The sequence below is a fragment of the Dermacentor andersoni genome, chromosome 2 (assembly GCF_023375885.2).
Source record: "Dermacentor andersoni chromosome 2, qqDerAnde1_hic_scaffold, whole genome shotgun sequence".
Taxonomy (NCBI): Eukaryota; Metazoa; Arthropoda; class Arachnida; order Ixodida; family Ixodidae; genus Dermacentor; species Dermacentor andersoni.
Genome location: NC_092815.1, coordinates 192700718 through 192717746, shown reverse-complemented (window position 1 = coordinate 192717746; position 17029 = coordinate 192700718). Strand labels below are relative to the sequence as shown.

General features: G+C 47.4%; 1 long non-coding RNA gene across 1 annotated transcript; it reads left to right on the top strand.

Moving 5' to 3' along the window:
* Positions 1–3759: 3759 nt before the first annotated feature.
* Positions 3760–15947, top strand: LOC140215988 (uncharacterized). The gene is made up of 2 exons (XR_011892621.1): positions 3760–5081; positions 15722–15947. It is a non-coding gene; the product is annotated as an uncharacterized lncRNA (long non-coding RNA).
* The last annotated feature ends 1082 nt before the right edge of the window (positions 15948–17029 follow it).

The window sequence follows — 17029 nt, the reverse complement described above, 5'->3', positions numbered from 1 at the left end:
CCTATTTTTTAAGGTTATAATGAAAGCACGCAAGGAATTTTATGGTTTACTACTGAGCTACACAACTAAGGTACAGGTTGCTTAGGGGAACACAGAAAAGTTCAACATAAAACAATGTGTTTCAAAATTTTCAGAAGACAGATTTATGCATTTAGGTGTGCAATTTTAAGGCGAAGCCTTAGGTGTCTATGTTGGCTGTGACATTGACGAAAAATGGCCGGCACCACAAAGAAATGCTTGGATTGACGTCAAATTTCTCGTGGAGGTTCCTGTAAACAAAGTAAATTGGTGGCTTCGAAAAGAAAATTTGGTACGTTTCAGTCTGGTTGGGTAACGAACCCGGGCACTCCGGGGTACAAGACGAGCACACTTCCCTGAAGCCACGGCTGCTCCACGGTTCTAGCTTACTAAACGTTTGCCTAGTGCATGTCTGATTTCACACATCACGTTGCAGCCATCTTGCTGTCTAACGGTGTGGCCTTGTGCATGCAATAACATACAGCACTTTAGGTACTATGTTAAGTGTTCATATGTGGCGTTCAGGAGGTCGCCTTAGTGCCACACGTGTACTTCCCGTTGTGGCTCATTACGTCTTACAAAGAAGTTCAACCCCAACTGTATAACTTCATGTATTACCAATTGCGCAGCAGGCTTTCGCCTTCTTGTGCTACAAAAGTGTAACACCTGCCGAACCTTTTTTTCACAGGTGCAACACGTGCCCTCTTCGGCATGACTGATGCAGCTGTTGCAGACACCACCAAAAGGTGGCCGATGTTTGCTGCGGACCAGGAGGGAGGCTGGACACAGACGGCGTGTCGCCTTGTTGAGGCAATGCGAGACAAGCCAAGACAGCACCTCATAATCTCTAGAGTTTGATGTAGCCTCTTCTTTTAAAACAGTTCTGCTACATGTTATTCCGCATATCAGGGGTGTAAAGCTTTCGTAGCATTGCGCACAGTGTCTACAAGGCACAAGCAACTTCAGTGCCATTGCTTGCCACGGTGTCCCGGTAGCACTCCCTGGCAAACAATATTGCAAATTTTGCCAGAGCTGGATAGACTTGAAACCTATCCTTCAAGTTGATAACAGGTTTATCGACAAAAGCTTCTCTGGTTGCCTGCATTCAAACTTCAAATTCTGATGTGACTGACAATGTAATATCATTGCTGGCACAAAATTCTTTAAGGGGAGACACGGCTCTTTGGGACCGAAAATCGGTCAAAAAACCCGATTTTCTTATCTTTTCATTTCTGGATTCCTGGCATAATTCTGCACCTTTGAGCAAATTTCCATTTAAATCTGATGCGTAATTGCACCATAATGTCGATTTAAAATAGTGTAGTTTCTAAAAGCACCCTTTAATTTGAGGACAAACAGCGCTAGGTTTGACGGCGTGCCGCGCAAGAACGAAAAGTCACGCCCATGCCATCTTGGTCTTGTTTGAAAGCTCACGCGTCCGGCTTCCCATCCTCTCTCGGCCAGCCGCAGTAAAATAAAACAAGCGCAAGGTTTTCTTCAATGCTTGTTGAAGGAAACTGCACATGCCGCCACTTTGAGCAAGTCCTTGCTACAGTACAAAACTATGCCCGGGGGACCGAAGAAGCACCATTCGATGTACATATTTGGCCGGAGACAAAGGAAAACAAAGAAGAAAGTACGGGAATCGTCTTTTTTTCCATCTGAAGTCAGCGACCGACGAGGAGCAAGTGCAGACATGCAGTCGCCCGATAGCCACAGAGAAGCAAACAATGCTTCTCTGGACGGCGCGTCGCTGAACAGTGCGCCCATCACTTCTGCAGATTGTCAGCCGCCCGATAGCCGCGGAGAAGCAGAAAATGCTTCGATGGATGATGCTTTGCTGGACAGTGCACCAAACGCGCCTGTGGATGCCAGACTCGCTGACCGACGCACGGACGGGCAACCACCCGGCTTCCGCGGAGAACAAAACAATGCCTCGCTGGAAGTTGCATCGCCGGACAGCGCACCCAACGCGACTGCAGTCTCCGGCCGAGTTATAATTGACTTGAAAACTGTCACCAACAGCGATGTGAAGGAGGCAAGCACTCGTGAAAAGGCCACGCTTGAGCGGCTTGCGTCGATGGCAGCAACGATGCGAAGGATGGAGCCATTCACGGAACTCAGCGGCGTGGCAGCATCGGTCACAGACAAACACACGAATGTAAGGCAGCGTTTACTGCCGTCAACATGCGGGAGGTAAACTCCCTTCTTAGCGTTTTGTGCTGCCAGACTTGTCAAGGATGCGTGGAGATGGTGACAGGAGATCGCGAATACGGCCTCACAGTGAAAGTGATGCTGATCTGCGAGTGGTGCAGCAGGATAGCGACTGAGTGGAGTTCGCGACAGGTACAGGGGAAAAAGAAATGCAACTCGTTTGAAATTAATATCCTTGCCGGGCACGCGATGCTCACAACAGGTAACGGCCAGGCAGCCACGAATGACATTTTCGCAGCGATGGGCCTGTCTGGCCGAGGTCTTCATAACAAGATGCTTCAGCGGCATTTGAAAAAACTCTGAACCCCGGTGCGACGCGTGCAACTGAGGCTGTTATGGTGCAGTGCGCAGAAAAAGTGGTTGCAGTTTATGAAAACTTGTGTTTTGGATACAAAGGCAACATTTCTGTGTGCTTTGATGGCATCTGGATGATGTGGGGCCATTCTTCGCACATACGAGTAGGTGCAGTGGCGGAGCTATTTACTGGCTACATCCTGGACTACGTCGTGCTTTCGAACTTTTGTTCGGGCTGTGAAATTGAACCCAAACCTGACTCTGATGAGTATGCTAGGTGGAAGAAATCCCATCAGTGCCAGAAGAACACTGATTGCATATCTGGCCAAATGGAAGTTGAGGCTGCATCGATCTTGTTCCAGCATTCTTTAGAACACAACAAAGTAAAGTACACAACCATGCTGTTTGACGGTGACAGCCGCACTTTTTTAATGCTATCAAGGATGCAAAGATGTATGGCTTCGTAGATGTACAGAAAGAAGACTGCATCAATCATATACAAATACGCATGGGTACAGCGCTTTGAAACCTGCTCCAGAAGCACAAAAGTGAAGGCATGCAGGCTTGGTGAGAAGGGGAGTGTAGCAAGTAGGTGACGCCCCCTCGGACATAATCTTGGTTCACCCGCCAAGCTCGGCGGCCTGCTATAGCTCGGCAGGCAACAGTGGTCACCCGCACCACAATAAACACCGACGAGCACGGCAGCTCGCCGGTCAGTAATCATTCAGCACCACCACGCTGCGGGGCGTCCGTCTATCGGAGGGTGCCAGAAGCCCTCCCTTGTTCACGACCCGGGGTGGATTGTGACACTGGCGACGAAGATGGGATCCTCGTGACTCTGGCGACGAAGCTGGCGACGAGTACCTACGGAGCGTCCCACGCCGGCGCGAGCGGCGAAACACCGCCCCCCGTTGCTGTCGCCATGCTGCTGTACGGAAGGCTCGAGCCGTTCGAGGGAGATGGGTCCGCCTGGCAAATTTACGAGGAGCAAGTCCACGTGTTCTTCAGGGCAAACGACACACCCGAGGCCAAACAGCGGGACATTTTCCTGGCCAGCTGCGGGACCCGCGTCTTCAGCCTCTTGCTCGACCTTCTCAAGCCAGCCACGCCGCACGTTAAGACGCTGGGTGAGCTGCTTGCCATACTGCGCTCGCATTTTAACCCAGCACTGTCCACGCTAATGGAGCGTTTCCGCTTCAACAACCGGAGCCGCCGGGAAGGAGAGACCCTCGGGCAATTTGTTGCTGCGCTACGAGGGTTAGCTAGCGAGTGCCTGCGCCTTCGGGGACCAACTGGACTCGCTGCTCCAGGACCGTTTCGTCTGCGGAATCAACAACCCCGCCATGCAGACGCGACTCCTGGAGCTTCCCGACCCGTCGCTGGACGACGGCGTGAAGGCAGCGCTGGCAATGGAAGCTGCCGCCAAGGACGCCGGCGAGATTTCACGTGCGACTGGCTCACCGTCGGCGGAAGCGGCGGTCAACAAGTTCGCGACAAAGGGCAGTACCTGCGGTCCCTGCGGTACCTGCTTGGACAGCTTGGCCACTGATGATTTAACATGCTTGGTTCTAGCAAATTTTGCTGGTAGGGCTGCCCCTGCCGGAAATGGAAACGCGCAACATGCTCCTCACGTACCACGATCTCATGTTGCACCATTGCCTCTCTCGTCTCGCCTTCCCCCCTCTGCACCAACCCCTCTCCCAGCACCACCAACACTTGTGGTGCCACCTTCAGGCCCACACCTATCTTACTCCCGCATGTCTTGCCCTCCTCCATCCACCCCGGGACGCACTCGCTGGCCTGCCGCTTATGTGATGGCTCCCGCGCCAATTACGCTCACGTCTTATTATCCTGCCTGGCACACTTGCCTCCTGCCTCTTGGCACCTAACCAGTCCACAGCAGTGGGAGGCAGCTTTGTCCAGCACCAAGGTGGAACTCTAACTTTGGCTGGTGAACTGGGCGGAGGGCGTCGCGACTAGGCATGGCCTGGACGCCACAACTGGCATCCTGAAGGCCGCCCACAATGCTCCTTTTTAATTTTAATTTTCCTTACTTTTGGCCTTCTTATCAATAAAGTTTTTCACCACCACCGGCGGCGACATCATCTGCTCCGCCATCCCAGAAGAAGGGGCCATCGTCCTTCGGGCTGGTGGCCTCAAATGTCTCGTCCAACATGGCGAGGCCTTCACGTCAAATGCAGCGCTCAGAAGAGCACGTGTCCAACGCCTCAAAAGAGGCAATGGACACAACAACAACAACACCTGCACCTAAGGAGCGGCGAGACTCGCAATCGCTCCAAAAAAAGACAAGCCTTGCGTCATGGCACCTGGAAAAGGTCCGTGAGCTAAACTCCACCTCATAAACACACAGCACAAAACACTTTTCTCATAACGTAGGGTGTGTGCCAACCAGGAAAACCGGGAATTAACAGCCTTCAATGTACCTTTTGAATTTTCTCAATATGTGTTACTTTCTGCAGGGAAGCATTGCCCTCGATTCCCAGACCATCCAAGGAAGGAGCCAATGACACCACGGAAGGTATCTGTCATTCAAGGTGACTACACCTCTGTTAACATTTACCTCATTTATTCAGTGTGCCTATGAATGTGCGGTGATCTTACACAGCAGCAACCATAACCACCCTATGTAATGCCCAAAATGGGCCTTTAAGGTGTGAATGAAAAAAAAAAAAAAAAAACAGCAGCCAAGTTGCCACACTTCTCAGTTTACAAGGTGCACCCCTTCCCTCCCTTTTCCCGAAAAATTTCGGTAGACCAGTTGCACTTATTTATGCAGTTGGCGAGATGAAATTCCTTTGATAAATTATGAATTTCTTAACTTTAGAACAGATGTCTTTAATCAAACTGTTTTATAATTCCTTCTATATGGAATTCATGTCTCGATAGCCTTGTGAAATTATTTAAGAGTTCCAGAGCTTGCATTGTTGTTTTTTTGTCAAGTACCTATTCAAAATACCCTGCTAATGAGGCTAAAATGTCTACAATTGAGGAACTTTCTGCTGCTACAAGAAGCCATTTGAATTTTCCACAATTGAGAATGCAATGTAAAATTTTCATTCCTCTGCAGCTACCCAAAGCAAAGTATTATTCATTCTTTTGTTTTCCTTGAAATTAATTTTTGCTGCATTAGATTTTTAACTACCTCTGCTTGTTTTAATCATTTAAATACCTATGTTTTGACAGCGTGTTACAAGCGGCACTTGGAAAAACAAGGGCACCCTGATGTGGGCGAGAAAATGCCAACATTGATAAAACAGCAAAAACATACGCAGATTGGAACAATTTTCTTGAGTTCATGTCTTGCTGCTTGAATCTTAGCTGTAAACTGCAAATTTAATTTCTAGTCTCATAAACCTGGGTGGATTAATGAATCTGATAAAGTTAATGAATGATAAAGTTGAAGTGCCTTTTATTTAATTCCAGCTTGCCAATGTTGCCAGTTTTTGATGGCAACAGGTTTTTCAGGAGGTATACACAATGCTGTCTTTCTTGTTTATCAATTTCTACAGGTAGTGGAGTCAGTGGCACCTAGACAAAGCATCAATAGAGCAGTACCGTGCATTATGTGCTTTTTAATAATACAGCTTTCTTATACATCTTTCCCTTGTTGCCTCTTTGTCACATGTAGTTATCTTGCAATAGTGGCTCCTTGTTAAGTTGTGCTGTATGATGTGAAGTAAGAAAAGCCCGAGAAAGAGCATTAATGAAGAGACACTCTTTCTGTGCTGTTCATATTGTTTTGCATCATATTAGATGACATTAGGTATGAACCAGCTAGCTGAGCGACAAGTAGTAATATCGTTCCTTATTGCTGTGCTAATTTGGCAGGTTCACACAGGACCGGCAGTGCAGAGTCGAGAACATTTGACCCCTCTACTTCTTCCATTTGGTTCCATGCCAATTAGCCCAATTGGTTCTGTGCCAACTGCAACAGGTGAGCCAACTGGTTCTATGCCAACTACACCATTTGATCCAAATGGCATACAACCAATTGGCCCAATTAGGTACTATTATTACACAAATGGAACCAATTGGAAACAAGCAGAAATTTGCCAATTGGGCCCAATTAGTACTTTTTTTTTTGACTGGGTGAGCACTCATTGATGTCACTCAATGAGAAGAAATATAATGAATGTATGTTCTATTAAATGTGGGGCAAGTAACATTTTCTTGCTGCAGTGCTTTTGATTACTTAGAAGTCTGCTGGAAGCAGCCTTATATAAGTACAATTATATTGCTAGTCTATTACAGAATCCCCTTTATTAAGGCTCAGCGTTTACATATAGGCTTCAAAATAGTTGCTTAATTGTGCATACATATTTCAGATGTAGTTGACACGATGTAGCAGGACGAGAGTGACATCAGGTGAAAGCGACTGAGAGACACCAGCACTAAAGAAGCACGCTATATAGTAATGCCACAAGATATCAAGCAGCAGCTTGCAACCAAATCCGCCGCCAGGTGCTGCCTGGGCTCCTTTTCGAAATTAAACTTGTTCATTGTTCAGCCTTTGGCTTGTCACATTCAAGAAGGTGATCACAGAAAATGCAAGCGGGCTACCTGTAGGGAAGTGGTAGCACAGAAAGCACAGAAAGCCCTCAGTGATCTCTTTGCGGAGAGTGCCAGACAAGGGCAGTGCATAAAAAGAGCGGTGTGAGGTGGCCTTCTATGGGCCTCATTTTCGTGTAATAAGTTTTCTCCAGTGATTCTTATAAATTCTCATACACTTATGTGAGTGTAAGCCGTGTACCAATGCTCAAATCCAGTGGCCAAGAATCCCAGCAAGCTAGTGTCCCAATGTGCTGGTAGATACACAGCTTTGAAGCATTTATTGGGTCCATAATCAGGCATGACACTGGACACTGGGTTTCGCAATAGGAAACTATCATGTTAAATATGTCTGGAATAGTGCATAGGTCGTCTGTTTGGAGAACTGGGCAACGGAAACTTATCAGACTTGATGTGAATGTGATCAGTCTGACTGTTGTATTAGTAGTTTTGGTTTTGATATCCTGTCTAGAAACCCTGTGAATGACAGTGGCACTGTTGAACCCACGTATATAGTTGGGTGTCATCAAATAAAGGGGGATAATTCGTTGCGTTATGGCTGGTTCGCTCTTTTTTTCATCGGCCTGCAGGCCGCAATACCACATTGGCGACGAGGGTCCTAGATAGTTCTAATTTCTTTCTGAAGGCCACGCTGGCCGCATCACGAGTTTCTCCGGTTTCGCTCCACTGCCACCGGTTCCATGGCCACAATGGTTTCACATGTTTGAGACCTTTCTTTTGGCATTCGGAGCATCTGACTTCCCGCTCAAACGATGCAAAGCCTTCCTGTACTTTCAGCTCGAGCTGTCAACCAGGGTGCCTTTCTCTTGGAAATAGGTTGTATGTACATATGGCACATATGTTGGTACATATCGATAGCAGAGTGACAGTGGTGTGTTTAAAGCATCAAAGATTGGAAAATGCCTTAACCAAGGTGTCTTGAAGCTACCACTCTTTCAGTTCGTCCCACTGTCCTGTCATGTCCCCTTATGGGTTTGCTGGCAACAGGACCCATTCCAACTAAGACCAAAGTTTCTTTGGTCGTACCTTAGCAGGTTTCTTGAAGAAGAACTGCACACATTCAACTATCATCTCAGCAGAGCAAGGTTATGCTTCAATTATATCCATGCCTGATAAGTTCTGCATCATTATAGAGTTTTAGCAGTGCCAAGTTACCGTACGGTAAGTGCGGTAACACTGTACCAGTCGAGGACTGCACGTGCGCGCACTTTACCATACGGAAAGACTTTCCATACAGCATACTCGACGATAAGGAGTCAGTAAGGCTCGGCTCACACCGTGTCTTATGAGCCGAGCCGCACCAAGCCAGAAAAGTGAGAAACTGGCGTCAGCCATGTAGTGCATGGCCACGTTTTGCGTGCTTCTTTCACCGCGATGGGACCGAGGCAACAGTTCACTTTAATTCGCCTTCTGTGGCACAACGAAGTGGCAGCAAGTATGACAGCCCTTCTGACTGGAAAGTAAACTTGGGCTGAACTTAACTGAGCTTGTGGCCGTACATACCTTTTGTAACAGGCGATTAATATATTCTGGCTGAATGAGAAACAAATGTTAAAAGAAGAGAAAATCATCAAAAAGAAAAACAGAAAATAAAAAGTGGCATAAAAATACACTTCAGGTTGGTGGCACCATCTAGTAATGCTAAGTTTACTTAGAGGGGACACAGAGTTTCTATTGCAGTAACTAACTACCGTATTTATTCGAATCTAGGCTGATAGGTTTTTCAAATAATCATATTCTAAACTCTGGGGTCAGCTTATATTCAAGGATTTTAAAAAATGCGCCAGTTTTTCCTTGAAACTGCTAAATATGGTGCATAGCTAGCGTCATCTAGAAAAGTCAGTATCGCAGCCGCTACTAGCCGTGCCAGTAGCCAGCCGTACACAAGTGAGGTCGCCCTTTTGACATGAGTCGTGTCGGCCGTATCGGTGTGCAATGTGGTGTTATCGTAATGGCACCAAGCAGGAGATGCCACTACAGTGCCGCTTTCAAGCTAAAAGTTGTGATAGCCGCAGAGGCATCGCCGAACCTTCAAACCAGGCGGGACTTCGGTGTCGACAAGAAAAACATCCATCGTTGAAGGGGAAAACGACAGCAGCTTTTTGCATGCGCCGCAACGAGGATGGCATTTAGCGGACCAAAGAAAGGCCGTCACCATGAAGTGGAGACAGTTTTGGACGACTTTGTTCGGATGCAGAGAGCAGTTGCCCTTCCAGTGACAACAGAAGTGCTCCAAGCGAAAGCTAGGGAACTTTCGAGGGAGCGAGGCCTAACGCCAAAGGATTTCAAAGCCAACTGGGGCTGGCTTCAAAAATTCATGAAACACTTCGGCTTCAGCCTACGACGTCGCACTTCAATCACCCAGAAGCTGCCAAGCGATTTCGAAAAAAAGCTGACAGCTGTTCAACACTACGTGCTGCGAAAGAGGGAAGCGGCAGGCTACAACCTCGGGCAAATTGGCAACGCCGACCAGACAGCTGTGTATATTCATATGCCAGTGGCGTACACTGTGAATGAAAAGGGTGCCAAGGAGGTGAAGGTGCACTCTGTGGGCCACGCGAAGCAGCGCGCAACTGTGATGCTGTGCTGCACAGCTGTTGGACATAAACTCCCTCCTTATATGATATTTAAAAGGAAGACACTGCCTGCTCGAGAAACTTTCCCAAAAAATGTCATTGTGCAGGCAAATGAGAACGGGTGGATGATGGGTGCGTGATGGTGGAAGAGTGGGTTAAGATTGTGTGGCGACGGCATCCTAGAGCCCTTTTGACAAAGAACTCGCTCCTTGTCGTCGACTCTTACGGTGGGCACTTGACCGACAACGTGAAGGCTGCGCTCGCCCAAGCGAACACAGACCTCGCTGTCATACTGGGTGGCATGACAGGCCAGTTGCAGCCACTTGATGTCTGCATCAACAAACCTTTCAAGGATCGCCTGCGGAAATATTACACGGACTGGTTGACTGACAAAGACCACATGCTAACGGCAACGGGCCACATCAAACGTGCATCGCTATCGCAGCTGGCAGGCTGGGTAGCTACAGCGTGGCGCGACATCCCAGGTAATTTGATCATGCATGCTTTTAAAAAGTGCATCATATCTAATGCACTTGACGGTACCGAAGATAGTGCACTGTTTGAAGGTGACAGTGACAAGGAACACAGCGACAAGTGTAGCAGCGACGACGACGCTGGATGAGCTCTGCACGTTCAGATTCAATAAATGCTGTTTGCATTTTGTGAACGCTGTCCTCGCTTTTTTTGTTCGGCCTACATTCGAGGTAATATGTTTTTTTGTTGTTGGCTTCGGACTTTAGGGGGTCGGCTTAGAATCGGGGTCGGCCTAGATTCAAGTAAATACGGTATATTATACTGGTGTAAGGTGTCAGCAGCGGTGCATCTTACAGCAAACAAACCCTTTTTTATGTATAGATTACATAAGAACAACCATGTAACAAAGAAAGGTTTCATGTGTTGCAGGACAAAGTGTCACAAGGTGTCACTACTGGCCTTGTGACTGGCATCTACGTTTGCCGTAGCCGGGCACTTCTGTAAAGAATAATGAGTGCATGGACGAGCTAAAGCTTTCTAGTATTTGCCAAAATGACTATTTCGCACTCAGCACATAGTCACTGTATTCTGCAAAGCCCCACTGTTAGCTGTTATTATCACATTACAGTACACATCGAGAGGCACACGCAGCTAAAACGTCTTTGATCATCGTGGTAGGTTAGTACTGAACGGTAATACCGTACCGTATACAGCATAGACCATTTATAACGTAACCGCCTCTAGTGCGGGACCGCATATAATGCGGTTTTATGTGACCACCAGTACGCCTCCCATAGAGTTCAATGTGTCAGCGCACTGCTTAGTGTGTGGTCGCACACGACGGAAGACCGGATATAGTGTGGTTTCTCCGAAGAGAAGGGGGGCACACTCCCCCGCACTACGGTGCCCACACCCTCTGCAAAAAGAGAGGAGACCCACGAAACCCATCGCAAGAGGGGAGAAAAATAGAGGAGAGGGAGACGGCACAGCGTGCGAAGAAAAGAAGTGCAACTAGCAGCCTTATTGTTTGTTTTTTGTTGTGCAACGCCGCGAAGACCGGGACCGAGCTAGACCGAGCACCCGCACCGCTGCCGTAATGGGCGGATCCCATTCAGAGGGTGAGAAGAGGAAACGTTGGGAAGGTCCATTCGCTGGGGGTGGTCGGTTGACAGGCTGTCTTTGCACATGCGCCGGTCTTCTGCTTTTTCTCTTGTTATCATGGATGTGCGCTGCCAGCGTCATAGGCCTAGCTACTGGAAAACGTGTTTCCTTGTCTTGCATTTGTGCCGCGCTACTTGTGTCACACTGGGGTAAGTTGCCATGCCACCTGATTCTTTCAACTCAAGGAAATGGCAGGCTTTATCCCCGGAGACAAAGCAAAGCATCATTAAAGACGTTGAAAGTGGTCTAAAGAAGGCTTCTGTTGCACAGAAGTACGGCATCGCCGACACAACAGTGTCAGCAATTTGGAAAAACAGGGGTAACGTGCAACAGCAACCGCAAGATTATGGATGACTAGCAAGGAGGCGGATACGTTCATCAAAGTATGAAGATGTCGACGCCGCTTTGTTCAAGTGGTTCTGCGAGGTGCGAGCCCAGCATGTTCCCATGAGTGGTCCGATTCTGCAAGCAAAGGCCAGGTCATTTGCGAACTTGTTGGGCCACGATAGTTTCAACCCATTAAATGGGTGGATTCAGCGGTTTAAAGACCAGCACGGAATAAGCTGCCGTGTTATCTCCAGGGAGAGCACACAAGTTGACGATTCTGCTGTACGGGCCTGGCTCAATATAAACATTGAGACCATGCTGGCGAAGTACGCCAAGCGGGACATTTATAATGCGGATGAGGCTGGCATGTTTTATATTTTGCTCCCAAATTGCACACTCGCACTGTCCCACGAATGCTGCTCCGGTAGAAAGGCTTCAAAGGAGCGGTTTACCGTTCTCTTTTGCGCCAATATGGATGGCAGCGACAACAGGCACTTATTTGTGATCGGAAGGTCGGCGCGGCCGCGCTGTTTCAAGAAAAGCGAGTGCCTGCCGATTACATATAAGGCCAACAGAAAGTCATGGATGACTCAGGAGCTATTTGCAACTTGGCTTCAAAAATTTGATGAAGACATGGTGTCGGAAAAACGACAAGTTCTCCTAGTTCTTGACAACTGCAGTGCCCATTGTTAAGAATGGCCGTACGGGGTGGCAACGTGCCAGCTTTCAGCCCGCTGCACGTGTTCCAAGCCCACCAGTCGGGGCGCCCTTCCGAGAACTGCGGATGACCGGCGGCCACGTGGAGCACGATCAACTCAGGAAATTGGTACTTGGCCGCATCACCCGAGACGGAGCACAGTTCTACGAAGCCCTCAGTCGTCGACTCCGGAGCCTTTGTGTGTATGGGTTCGAATGTGTGCGTCTTTGTGTGTGTGAGCCATAGTGCGGGCCGGCAGCGAGTTTACAATGCTTGGACGAACCTTCCCGACCATTCCTGCTCCGACACACCCCATCCTCCAAGCCAGCACACCTCACCCTCCAAGTCGGCACACCCCATCCTCCAAAAAGGCGGGTCATCTTGAATGACGTCGAACTATGACGTCGAGCAAGGGCTTATAAGCAGCGTTTGCCGGCTGCTAGGGCGTGCTCGTGTCGTGCTCGTTGTCGGGAGCTGAGTGCTCTGTCATACTAGAAATGTACTAGTGAGCTGTGTGCTCGTAAACTGTTTGCTGTATGTTAGTTTTGCGGGCTCCATATGGGAGTCGTGCTAGTCTGCCAATGTATCTTGCTTAAACTGTTAATATGTAAATAAATCCTGTTCACCGAGTTCCTGTCTACGACCTTCATCTCCTTCAAATGGTGGCAGCGGCGAGATAGTTCGACGACTCCTACATCTGGTCGACAGCGGTAGGACCGTCCGACAAATCTTACACCATCATGTTAATTTTAAGCTCAGTGCAGTGAGCCTCAAGTTCTTGCCCACAAATACGACAGCCAAGAGCCAGCTGATGGATCAAGGCGTAATCGCCGCAGTGAAAGCGCTATAAAAGGCACATATGCAAAAGAGTGCTGATTAACCTTCAGAGAGACAAAGCGATGAAGGTAAACCTACAGAGTGCCATCGACATGATCACAGCATCTTGATGGCAGATAAAAGCGTCAACCATCGCCAAGTGTTTCGCAAAGGTGGGGTTTATGCGCAACGCCGTGGTCAGCTATCCTGATGCGAGGAGTGACGATAGCCAATGCGGTGACAATGTCGACGAAGTCCTCAACACGGATGATGCGTGGTTGGACCTGATGAAAAACAACACTATTGGACAGGATGACACATTCGAAGGCTTCATAAATGAGGATTGTGATGACTTTGTTTGCGAAGAAGCAGACATAGACGAAGCAATTGTAGCAGCAGTGCGTGATCGCGATGACAATGTATCGGACGATGATTACGACGGAGACAGCAGACCGGAAGTTTCGTACAGAGATGCACTGGATTACATCAGCAAGCTCAGGATGTATGTACTGTGCGCAGAAGGGCTTGAGCGAGAAAGCTTTCCAGCGTCTGCTTGCTGTTGAAGATGAGATAGTGCATAGCACGGTGAAGGCTCAGCACCAGATGAAGATAATGGCGTTTTCTCATTGATAAAGAAAAAAACTTTTTGTTTAGTGTCCAATTCTGGTCCTTTATTGCGCATTAAGTTGTAAAAGACATAATAAAAGGTGGGTTGACCATATTTGCATGTGAATAAGTCTAAAAATGGCGTATTTGATATAGTGCGGTACCGCTTATAATGCAGATTTCCGACTCCCGCGACCTACGTTATTAGCGGTCTATGCTGTACCGCACTTACCGTACCGTAATATGGCACTGCTAAAACTCTCTATTGCCGGATGTGTTGAGAATGCGTTCAGGGTGCTGGCCTCAACATTTAGAATATTTTGTCACACAGTGACACCCCTTACTGATAATTTCGTACCAATGACACTCACTGAATGTGTTCTGTGCGACTTCCCATCAGACGACAAGTCGCAGATCTACGAGTACTGTAAATTATCCGGAGTATGTTTGAACAGAGGCAGAAGCACAGCAATACGTTTCAGCTCATTTGCGTTAGATATCCCCGCTCTTGACAGCACCCAGGGCATCGCTGTCAGGAGATGCTGAGTAGCAGTGCTCCTGTTGGACAAGCTGTTCCAAATCCTCAGCAAAGCTGGCTTTTAACACCAAGCTTTATTTATGCCAGGCGGTGCTATATGCAGGGTGTCTACCAAGTTGACATTTCCAAATTCCCTGAGTTTTCCAGCTTTTCCCCAAGTGCCTTTGCAATATTCCCTGAGTGATGCAGGACTATGTTTCATGTCAAAATGGGCTAAAACCATATCGCCCGATGCTGTCACTCTAGCAAGAATATGAAAAAAAATTTTTAAGACCACTTAATCCTATTTGAATACTAAGGAGTAGTGGCTATGTTATTCAAAAAGAGAATAGAAGGGAGGGGTTAGTAAAATGCACAGAAAATAAAACGTCTTTGAAAAAAATTGCAAATGGAGTCGGACATTCTTAAATACGAACAAAAAGATGCATACAGAAGCAAATATTTTCGAATATGAGCTATTTCTATCAACTGATAGCAAGCTCAGTGGCATGAGGCCCGAACTTTGTCACAATTGAGATTCTCTCTCAACAGCTCATAAGTCAACCTCAACTGTCCTCACATACCCTCACCCCGCGGATGACGCCTCAGTGTTGTGTTTCCCTGCTTTAAAGAGTTTATTTTGGTTTGGAGGAGCGACACCTGCATCTTGGCATCAGCCAACACGTTGCTTTTTGATCTCAAGCTCCTTCAAAACTGCGGCAGCACGCTTCCTTTCCCGTTCATCTTCAGTTCACCTGCATCTGGCCACCATTTGAGGATGCATCAGCTGCAAGCACTCCAAGCTTCCAAAAAAGACTCAGCTAGCCACATAATTCATGGCAGCGACGAATGATTCTGGTGCCAGCTGCGCATGCTGTCTTGCCATTCCGCCCCAATGTGGGTGCCCAGTTTACCATGCACGTACCGCCCCGTCTTTAAACAAAGCAACTACAGTGCTTGAACTTATAGCGCAAACTAACCTTCAATGACCTTGCGAAAGCTGTTGCAGTGTTCCAGTTCATATCAGCCATCAACGTGGATGAGCTATATCATGAATTGTGCCGTCTTCAGCCGGCAATGAGGCAGCTGGTCACAGCAAAATCACAAGAATGTTTAGGGAACAAGTGGAGCAGCAAGCTCAAAAGTGATAAACCCCATTGTGATTTACATTACATTGCCGGGCAGAGGATTGCATGAAAGCAAAGAGATGAGTACCATGTGAATGCAATGGTAGCCCAGTCGGTGTTCCCAAACACTCGTTCGTAGTCTACTCAAAGTTAACTAGCTAGAGCAAAATTTACACACATGGAGACTGCAATAAAATATTTGCATGCATTTGAATGCTGATGGAGAATCTTTTCAGTGCAACATTTAAAGCATGTCACGTAAAATTATAAGTGAACTACTAGGTATTGCTATGTTTTGTTGCAGGCAGCCAGAACCTGTAGAGCAGGCCCATGGGCTCTGATGGAGCAGGGCCTTTCCACTGCAACGAGGCCCGGAAAGTCACCAAGAAGAAAGACAGCATGGCATTAGCCAAACTTCTACAGAAACTAGACGACCTAGAGCAAAATAGAGAAGCTTGCCATAGAGAAAAATGCAGCTGCTAGGGCGGCTGGTTGAAGCTAATGAAACAAAACAATAAATGGACAAGCAATTTTATTTTTTTTTATCGCATCTAGAGCATTTTCACTGAACATGCATCTCCACGAATGTGTGGAAGAGAAATACTGTTGACGGAAGAAACAACTGTGATGCCAATTTAGCACTCCATCTCGGCAATTGTTTTTCTTCGTTTCTTGCATGTTTCACAGGTGGCAGTGCTGCTTGTGATGGCAAAATCGTCCTCGTATGCATATAGGTAACTGTCTAAAATGTTGTTGAGGTCACCTATGCCTTCACAGTACATTTGTGCAGCACACATGCTCCAAGGATGACGGGGCAAGACTGGTTTATTGTGGCAGCCTCGAACCTCAGTTTTTTAATATGCCAAAGGCATGTTCAATGGCTACCCTTTGCTGGCTGTGCCTACTGTTTAAGCATTTCTTGAAAGGTTGAGGAGTGGCCCCACGATCTTTGTAGGGGCTAAACAACCAAGGTAACAGCAAATAAGCTGTATCGCCAAGAATGTAATCCCCATCCCACTTTACTTCAACATCCTGTGTTCAAGTGTGCTGTATTTGAACCGCATTCACATGGCACCAGCATAACCTGAACATTTTCAGCACCAGTTCTGTGAACTACACAGGAGTTGAACAGACCTCTTGATTGCAAAATGTGTATAGCAGAGGCACTCATATGTGAAAACATGGCCCAAACTCTTTCTGATGAGGAATAACTGGACAACCAGTTCAGAATAAGACCAAATGCTCTTTCCTCACAAACATTTCGGAAACAAGGGGCTCTGTCTACAAGTGCAAGATGGCCTTGCCAGTGGACAACGATGCCGAAACGAAGGGTGCAAGATGGAAACATGCCACTCATGCGCGCAGTGTATCGTCTACCTCTGATTGAAGTTGGAAGAAATTGCTTCTAGAATTTCATACCTGACATAACAGCATGCATTCATACTGCCCAGTTGTACGAGTAAACTTGCAGTTCCTCCAAGTTCCGAGTGGTGTTAGATTTGGACAGTGTGAGTATGTCCACTACACGAATATGCGAGTATCCTCAACAACACGACATACGTATACATAATGAACACGTGTATGTTGCCATGATGGACCTATTCAACCAGGC